The 9,470-nt window shown below is 48.8% G+C and overlaps 1 long non-coding RNA gene across 1 annotated transcript; it reads right to left on the reverse strand.

Moving 5' to 3' along the window:
* Positions 1-390: 390 nt before the first annotated feature.
* On the reverse strand, positions 391-8,846 carry LOC146401778 (uncharacterized). Its single transcript, XR_014809262.1, has 2 exons — positions 5,696-8,846; positions 391-5,657 (listed from the first exon to the last, which is right to left on the reverse strand). It is a non-coding gene; the product is annotated as an uncharacterized LOC146401778 (long non-coding RNA).
* Between the last annotated feature and the right edge of the window lie 624 nt (positions 8,847-9,470).

Below are 9,470 nucleotides of genomic sequence, written 5' to 3' on the forward strand. Positions count from 1 at the left end.
TCCAAGGTGGAAGAGGTTACTATGTTGGTTTCCCATTAGAATCTCAAAGGCAAAATCTCTACTTTTTTAAAAAATTAGAGTTGATTTACAATGGTTCTTCAATTGCTGTTGTATAATAAAATGACCCAATCACACACAGTTCCACTTTTTATAGTCTTCACAGAGCCACTAGCATGCAAAGGGCTGCCAACTGATCTAAAGCGGGATTACCTATCTTTTGCATTTGTATCATCCAATCCCATTTGAATCTCTCTCCCTGGGCTCTCTGGAATCATACTTTGATATTACTGATAGAACTTAACACATCCTTACCCCTAGAGGCCCACAGCCCTCAAAATTTTGCCTTTTTTTTTTTTTTTTTTTGAGTCATGGACTCATGGCTGGATGATATTTGTACAGTACCTCGGCTGTCTGAATACCAAAACATGGTATCTCTGAGATGACTATCAAGACTAACATGGCCCCCTCAGCTAAAAGCAAACAAAAACTATAAACTTCTTTACTGAAAATTTCTACTGCTCCCTAGAGCTAGGAATGACAATAAGCATAGTGCTCAAAAATGTATTCTATTTCACTTGTGAATTTCTTTGCAATATAAATTCTAAAAAGAGAATTCACAAGAGAGAGAAGGTGGTGGGGAGGTTTTTGGGTTTTTTTTTTTGTTTTGTTTTTTGGGTTTTTTTTTAGAAAGAGTGTATTTAGAAAAGAATGAGAAGACATCTTGCCACTAAGCCAGTGGGAATTTGAAATTACTCCAAGCCAAGGAGCCAATAGACTGGCTAAAACATAAGGTAGAATTCAGAGGGAGCTGATCATGTTTTGATCTCATTTTATGCTTTTCTTCATGCTTGTTTCCAAGATCTAATTGGTGCCTACACTGGAAAATGCTAACACAGAGCAGCGGTGCAAAAGAAGGGCATGAAAACATCTTAGATTAATTCCTGTTCTGACATAGATCTTGCCCTCTCCCTAGGCAAGGGGCCATAAGACATTGACTTTTAAGAACCCAGATTATTGCCATTTCTTAGGTCATCCAAAAGTTATATAGAAGCCATAGGAAGAAGAATCCTAACCTCACTGTAGTCTGACTAAGAAAGTATGTTGGCCAATGTTCAAATTGCATATCAAATGACAACAAAATAACCACAGCAGAATATATGCAAAAAGTGAGTTTGGGTTGTATGAGAATTTACTATGGTTCTGAATGTATGAAGATTAAGATAGGGAGCATAGTGAAGACTAATCCTCATGCTGAGAGGTAACCAGAGCACTGGACAACATGGATTTGAAGCCTTTTGTTTTCAACCCTGTGGCTCTTGAGTTTCTTGGAGGTGACTATCCAAAGTCAAGGCAGAGGACACAGTTTAATAACTATTGTGCTCATGGTTTTTACCTCAAGAGATTAGTCCCACCATACGAACTGGTTTTTATTAGAACTAGTTGTAATTGTGATTACTTTTTGCAATCATAATTAAAAACTCTAAATGATAAACATAAAAAGATATTCAGATTCTCCAGCTATCACGAACACAAGGTAAAAGCCTTACATTTGCATTGTTCATTCATTTAGAACTGACTGAGCCCTTATTATGTGCCTGGCGCCGTGCCAGGAGCTGGGAATATAAGTGAAACAGTTCTACTCCCAGCCTCTGAGGGGCTTCCAGCCCCAAGGGAGAGAGAGACACATAGAACTAACCAAAACAGCATGTTTCATCTGTTCTGAGAGAAGCATAAGCACTGAAGAGGAAGCCAATGGTACCCAAACTTCTGGCACACATGCAAAGTTAGGAATACATCCTGGCAGGAATTTGAAGCAGGGGAACACAATGCTCCTTGTACTAATACTGTCTCATATTTTCACAACCTTGTCCACTTCTACGTGGCTTTCTCTGTCTTAAAACTTCAGTTAAATGTCCAGGACACAAGGAGCTCAATGTACTCACTCTAGAAGGAAATCTAAATGTGGCTCATCCATCAGACTAAAAAGAACCTCCATTCTCTTGGAAACCATTTCAAATCCACTGCCCCTACCCATCATGAGAATGACAGGGCGGAGGAAGACACATTCTAATTAAGAATTAGATGTGAGAAACCCATAGCTTCTTCACACAAACCTCAATAATCCAAGAAACTAAACATGATTGTCCTTCAGAGAAATCAAAACCTGGTCTGAATGTCCCTACCTTTACTCTGTGCCTCCCTCCCCCTGGATTTCCCATTTCTTTCTTCTCCCCATCCTTGTTCTGCTCCACCTCCCACACCTTCTGAATCCCAGATTAAATCACCTTCACTATTGACAGTTTTCCCAGGTGGTTTTCTGAAGCAGGAAGAACCACCTTCTTTCAAGCTTCCAAAGATCTTTGTACCTGTTATCAGCGAGTGTGATGATGTCATGTTTGCTTGCTTCACCCCCACAGACTTGAAAACTCCTTGAGGCCAGGACTTACTAATCTTTGTATCCACAAGTGTCTTGTACCATGCTGGGAACATCCTACCTACTCAATTAGTGGGCGTGCAATAGACACATAAGTGAAAAAGTTTCCATGGAGAGCAGGAAAATAATCTCTCTTTCCCCCTCCTACTAGATTTCTGTATTCTTCAGGCTACACCCACGGCCCCACCCATGCTTCCACCTCCCCCTGGCCTGCATGATCCACTTCCCAAGCCAGGAGGTTCTAAAAGCAGAATAGGCCTGGAGTGTCACCAGGAAGGCACAGCTGATCTTGATTTACAATATTCCCCTAGGACTGGCTGACCCACGCTGACCATTTTCTTCCAGATGAGTAATACACATTGGGGTTCCCTCCTACAAGTTGAAGATTTGAAAGCTGTCTGTCATTTTGCTGCTGTGAATTTTTTTTAAAAAATGACTAACTAGGTACAAGGATTTTTTTTTCCACATCAGCCTTAAAAAAAATTAGATGCTTAGCCTCACAGAGAAGTAATATATATGAGAGAGAGAGAGATTCTAAGAGTGCTCTCAAAATCGCTTCACCCTCACAAGAATATTAAAAAAAAAAAATACCGAAAGAAAAGAAAAAAGTTAGGTCAACTACTACCTACACCAATTTGGTAGGAAAATTAATCCTTCTCTATTATTGCTACTACATAAGTCTGCTATGATTATGCCTAAGGCATAATCTGCTTTCCTAGCTGGAAAAAAAAATTAGTTCTAAAGTTGGATTCTTCATGAAATCTGTGAAAAGAGCATTGAAGTAAATTAAGAGGGAAAAAATGGGGAGCGTCCCTTCTTGCCATTTGTTCCCCCATCAGCACCCACAGGCAGGAACTTCTGGAAACATAAATGGACAACTCTCTGTTTCACCCTGAGAACATTTTCCTGAAGTCCCACGAGGAAATGGGACTTCTTAGTAAAAAGGAAATACTCTTGCCTGTGTTTATATCAGTACCTCTCCCCATCATCACAGGGAGCATACTGGAAATAGAACTACTTGTTCTAATGTTGCAAATCACCGAACTGTTTGCCACCACCAAAATGTGCTCATCTCCCAGGATAAATATGCCCAAAAATTAGAGGTTCTTTCTTTTCTTTTTCTCTCTCCCCAACCCCCTTACAAATGTAAGTGCTCTTTTAAAGGGCTCTCACAAAGGAATTATTATCCTGCACTCCTTTTGTGGGGACATATGACACAGCAAGTACCTCTGCTTCATCTCTGAATCATGGCAAGTGCAGGGTCATACTGACTCCTAGCCCTGGCAGCAGCAAGCTGGGCCCTGGATGGGAATCGCTGGTCCATCTGGTTACTGCCTCCCAGCTGAATGGTCTGTGAGCTGGAGCCTGTAGAAAACACTTTCCTGGCTCCCTACAGGCTGGGACAGAGCTATACAGAAAAGGACCACTTTGTCCCAGAGAGAGGCTCCCTTTAGCCCTCCTAGTGAGCAGGTTTCTCTCCCAAGTCTAGTCTGGGAGGGAAGCTGGCTTTCAGAAAAGTTGACCCTGTTCCATCCAGGTCAGGCTAGCTGGCTAAACTTAGGGTTCTTATTTCCTTGAGGCTCAGTGTCTTCAGCAGCAAAAAAGGAGACAATATAGTACCTACGTTCTTGGTGGGGGGTGGAGAGTGGGTTGGGAGGATGTAAGGAGATAACCCAGGTAAGGTGTTTAGCCACTTGCTGGCTCATGGGGCACGCCAGTATTCTTATTTCTATTTTTGTCCATGTTTTTTTCCTAAAGAATTTTTCTAGCTGTTGGCAATCAACTTTGTTGTACAAAGGTTAATACCCAGCGAAAATTACTCTTGAGCAAGGTCTACAGATGAGTAGGTCAAAACTGCAAGGATATGGATTTTTGTCAGGGTTGCGGGAGTAGATGGAGCCAGAAGTGGGGTGGGAGCGAGGCATTCACAAATCAGCATAGGCTGCGATCCCAGGTGAAGAGGGGTCTTAGACCCGACAGACCCACACAGGCCTTGCTACTGGCCCTGGGCGAGCACAATGAGGTTTTGCCCTTGACTCCTGAATGAGCTCTGCAGCCCCATCCCCCTGGGGTCCTCTCCTCCCTTCTCGCTACTAACCAGGCAGGCATGAACCTGTTCCATCTCCAAGACACGCTGAGGCGCAAACCTAAGAGCTGGGGTTTCCTGCAGATTAAACTGGGTCCAAATACAGACAGATGGCACCCACTTTTTTCCTCCTGTCCTCTACTGAGCTTTGAAGCAATTTATTCCCCAAGGTCTCCCCATCAAATCCATTTCCCCAGTTTTGCAGGTATTATCACCCTCCCCAACTCCACCTCAAACTGTTCCCAGCTGCAGGAGGACCAGCAGCAGGGTATCTTCCCCATCCCATCTCTTGCCCACACAGGAAAGGTAAAGAATTTGGTTTTGCAGAAAAGGGGATGCTGATGGTGGGGGTGTTGTAGTGTGAAGGGAAAGAAGTGAAGGCACCCCAGCTCTCAGGACCTCAGAGCACACTCTGGGTCTCTGCCAAATGCCTCCAAGTGCAATAGACTCTTTTGGTTCTGAAGGCAACTTTATGTCTAGCAAGCCCGGGAAGACGCTGAAGATTTCCCAGGAAAAGAGAAGGTCAAGTGGAGTCACATCAATGCCTGTGGTGGATGCCAAGCCACCATCCCCCCACCCCCATGTCCCAGGTCTCCCACTCACCACCACCACCTCATGTGCTCCGACACACACAGAGACACATACAGGTTGGTGAGCCCCAAACTAAGGCCATAAGTCTTCCACACACAGTTGCTGAGCCAGACCCTATGGCATTCCTTCTGCCCCACACCCATCCCCACCTCCCACCCCCACCCCAACCCGGGGCTATTTTTCCTTCTACCCCGTATTGCTCTGCGGTTTCAGTCCCAGTCTTCCCCGGACAGTTTTTTTTTTTCCCCCACACCTCACTGACCCCTGCCCCGCAGTGTGCTTGGTGGATGGGGAAGAACAGAGTGGCAGACAACACCTCAGCCTTCTGTGGCTGACCTGCACAGATGAGAGGGAGGATGCTAGACTCTAAGAGTTATCCTTGACAACCGGTGTGCTGGCTCCTGCTGCACTCTGCTCACCTCCCAGGGCTGGTGAAATACATTCCAGCCTTTGGTTCTTGCCTTCCTCTTTTCCTAGCCTCTTTAAAATAGCCACGGAGATTGTACTGGGGGCTGTAGGGTGGGGAGATCCCCCTGTACGCACACCCTACACACACACACACACACACACACACACACACACACACACACACACACACACAGTTCTCCCAACTTGCTGCTACCCTGGCAAATGAGCCAAAGGCTGCACAGGAAGCATCGAGACCTTGTCTGTCCTGGGCCTGGCGGCTGGGGGAAGGATGCACATATGGATAAAGTTTTCTCTCTGCGCCTAGTAAGGTGTGCAGAGCCGAAGAAAGGAGCCAGCGCCCATATAGGAGTACCAGAGAAAAGAGGTGGCCCTGACATCTTAGCGAAGACACTGCTTCGGCGATTGGAGCCGCAAGGAAGAGTTGGGGCGGGGGGCGGTGCGGGTCCCAGGCGGTGGAAGAGGCAGGAGGCTGTTGCCGAGAGACGGAGGTGTTGAGTCTTGGCGCCTCCAAGGTTTTGCCCTGGTCCGAAGGGCCAAAAGCTGAGGCTGGAGAGGTCGATCAGAGTCGGAGTGGGATCCGCGGGAGTACACCGCGGGGCATCTCAACATCGGGCCCCAACCTCTGGCTCCAAGCCCTGAGCAGGAAACCTTCCTATTTCCTAAGGGCAAGCAGGTACCCAGGAGAGGCCAGGCCAAGGCTGGGGATTGGGGGAGGGGGGTGGCGCTGTCTAACCAGCCCTGGCCGGGAGAAGCACGGGTATATCCAAACCCAGTGGAGGAGTGAGGGCAAAGGCCTTGGTGGCAGGGAGATTACTCCAGAGTGCATATTGATTTTCCCAGTTTCTGCAATTCCAGGTCTATCCTCGTCCCTTATTCAGTCTCAACTTGGGGTTTCAGTCCCTCCGCCGCCGTTTCCAGTCTCCGCCAGGCGAGAGAGACGTCCACTCCACTGCCCGGGATGGATTCACAGTGGCTGGGTTCCTCCAGCTCCACCCAGGGGCACTTCGAGCCCTGTGTCTCCAATCTCCGTGGGGCAGCTTTGCCTGGCGGGTAGCGGGCGACTGCAAGAGGAGGATAGGCAGCCGCAGGCCGCGCGTACAACTTTTTTTTTTTTTTTTTTTGCAACACACTGCTGTCCCCCTGAAAGGTGTTATAACAGCAATTCAATTACAGTAAATGGCGCACAGCGTCCTCGCAGCTGGAAAGTCGGTAACTAACTGTGGCCGACCTGTGTAAAGGAATGCCGCTAAACGCACTCTACTTGATTTCCCTCTCCTCTCTCTAAATCCCCCTCTTTCTGTCTTGTCTTTGCTCTGTATTAATCGGTGTAGGACCACAGGTTAATTAACTCCAAAGAGCTTAGTCTATCTGGACAAAAACACACTGAGAAATTGGCATGAGATCCTAAAAACTGGACGTGGTGTCAAAAAGATCATATGAAGTCCCCCACGATTCCTTCCACCTCAAAAACCCTTGTCTTCAAGGAACAGCACTTTAGTCCTGAGTGGCAAACCCCTGGGATTGTGGTCACCTGGGTGTGGGAGGCATGGGAATATCCATGTCTGGGCAATCATGGGTACCAGGAAATGGTGTCCACTAAAACCCGTATGGCATGGTCTGCAGGCACCCAAGGAGCCTTCAAATGTGTTCTTAGTGTGTCACCTCTTCGATTTCTCTAGAGATCACCGACACACTCGCCCAGTGTGTCATGGGACGTGCATTTCAGGCTTAACTTTAAAGAGTGTTCTATGAAATAACAATATCGACCAAAATGAGTCAAGGAGTTTGTTGGGATGGGGGGGTGGCAGGTGGGAAGAGCTGCCTGCTCTCCAGCTCCATCTTTACCATCCTCCATATGTTAAAATCTAGAGGGAGGACCAGAAGAGGGAGAGAATCTCTCACAAGTCTGCCTGGCAATCTATATACATAAAGGTAAAATTAACATTCGCTCCTTTGAAATTAGAGTCTGGGTGGCTTAAAAGCGGATGTTATTTAGTGGATGCCATATCAAAAGAGGAAGAAAAGCGTTGCCTTGCCTGGAGTTTTTAGTTTCATGTTATTTTTTAAGGCATCATTTTAGAAAAGGCCAACTTGGCCAAGCGGGGATTTCGAGTGCTTTCCCGCCGCCCGGCGGGGCGGGCCTCTCCCAGCAGCCGCGGGAGGTTTCTAACACTGGAAACGCTCATTTTTCCGTGCCGGGGGTAATACTGCGGGAGGTTGCCTCCGGTCTCTCCAACTCTCCCTCCCCAGCGTTCGGCTAGACCCGGGAACGTTTCACTCCTGTAGAGAGCAGAGCGCGGGGCTGAGCGGTTGAGATCGGGGCCCGGTATTGAGCGCCCAGCCTCCAGCGCGTCTGACTCTCCACCTGAGCCCCACGCCCTCCATGCCCTGGGCGGCGCCCCTTACAGGCAACCACCCAGTCTGGAGGGGTCCCACAGCTGAGAAGAAGGGTGCACTTAGGGTCTCTTGCCTTAAGGCCAGTCAGACAGAGGAGCGCGGGCCCAGCCCAGGATCTGGCCCGGGATGATCCCGAGGCAGAGCGCTCGGCTCCCGCGCTGCCCTGGACATACCGAGCTCTGACCCGTGGACTGCCAGAGGCGCTTGGGTTGTTTTCGGCTTTGTTTGCTTTAAAACCTAGAGACGCGGGTTCCTTTCAAGCTCCGTGAAGTCTCTGACCTCCAGCTTGCAATCTTCCCCTGGGCCCTGACTTTTTTTTTTTTTTTGCGGGGGCGGGGCGGGGCGGCTAAGGCGAGACTAGAACTGTAAGAGGAAAGTTACTCGCGTCCTCGGCTCACAGGCTGGAGATGGTAGAAAAGGAGGACCCGGAGGTCACCGGCAACCTGTGAATTGGAATTGTCTACCTTATCCTCGACCCTGAGCTCCTGGTTAATCGATTGCGGAAGGGGCATACCGCGCCTGTCCCTTTCGGGGTCAGAGTGGCATGGGTTTCACCTCCCCTCGTGGTGCGAGAAAACCCCTCTGTTGTGGGCAAAGCGGGCAGCTCTCAAAACCGCATCGTTATAGTGGATTTTATGGAGCCTCCTGCCAGCTCTGCATTCTGCGGGGAAGGCTATCCCAAGACCTCCCACGTTCCACCGGAAGAGCCTTGAATCCCTCTTGGGCCTGGTTCAGGGGCAATCGCGGACACTCCTTGTGCCCGCGAAGGCGTCGATCTCCGCCGAACCCTCGCCCCGCTGTGCCGCCTCCCCGCTGGGGCCCCGCCGAGCTACGGCTCAGAGGCGGCACAGTGTCCGTTCCGCCAAGGGTCCCTTCCTGCTTCCCCCGCTCCCTGCCGGTTATCCTGCCAGCCCTTTTTCACTCCAAGAGCTTCTCTTGGAAGCCAGGACAGGCCCCACGGTATTCTCGGCACAAAACCCCCGCATTTAAAGCCCAGCTGAGGGGCTTGGTCCCTTTTTGGAGACGGAGAAAGAACGAGATGGAGAACCAGTGTGTGGCCCTCCTGCAAAGAGAAGGCTGCTCTTCGTTTGCATCTCTGCTCAAGCTTTGAAAAGTTATAAAAGTATCTGCTCCCTACTCCTTTACCGTAGATCTAGGGGAAGATATATATTGGAGAAGCCCACCTGACAGTAGAGGCAGTCCGGCCGACTTAGGGCTGCTTCCTCTAAAATCTCCAGGGTGACTTCTAGCCTGGCAGCTTGGTTGTCTGCAAAGGCTCTAAATGTGAGATTTAAAGGGTACTCTAATTTTTGTGCCTCCCTCTGGAATCACCAAACCCAGGGCACCAGACACCAAACCCTCCCCTTGGCCTGGCACTGTAGGAGAGCCACAACTGCTGAGGCCTGTCCGCCTGCCTAGCTGCCACCTGGGTCCTGCCTCTGTGCCCCAAATCTGAAGATCTGACAGCGGCTGCTCTACTTGGCAGAAACTAGAGGAAGCCAGGATTTGAACCTGTAAAACCAGTTAGAGCAA

This window comes from Sus scrofa, chromosome 7 (assembly GCF_054392235.1).
Source record: "Sus scrofa isolate SSC_HxYL_T2T_F1_AM1 chromosome 7, Sscrofa_HxYL_maternal_Yorkshire_Landrace_v2.0, whole genome shotgun sequence".
NCBI lineage: Eukaryota > Metazoa > Chordata > Mammalia > Artiodactyla > Suidae > Sus > Sus scrofa.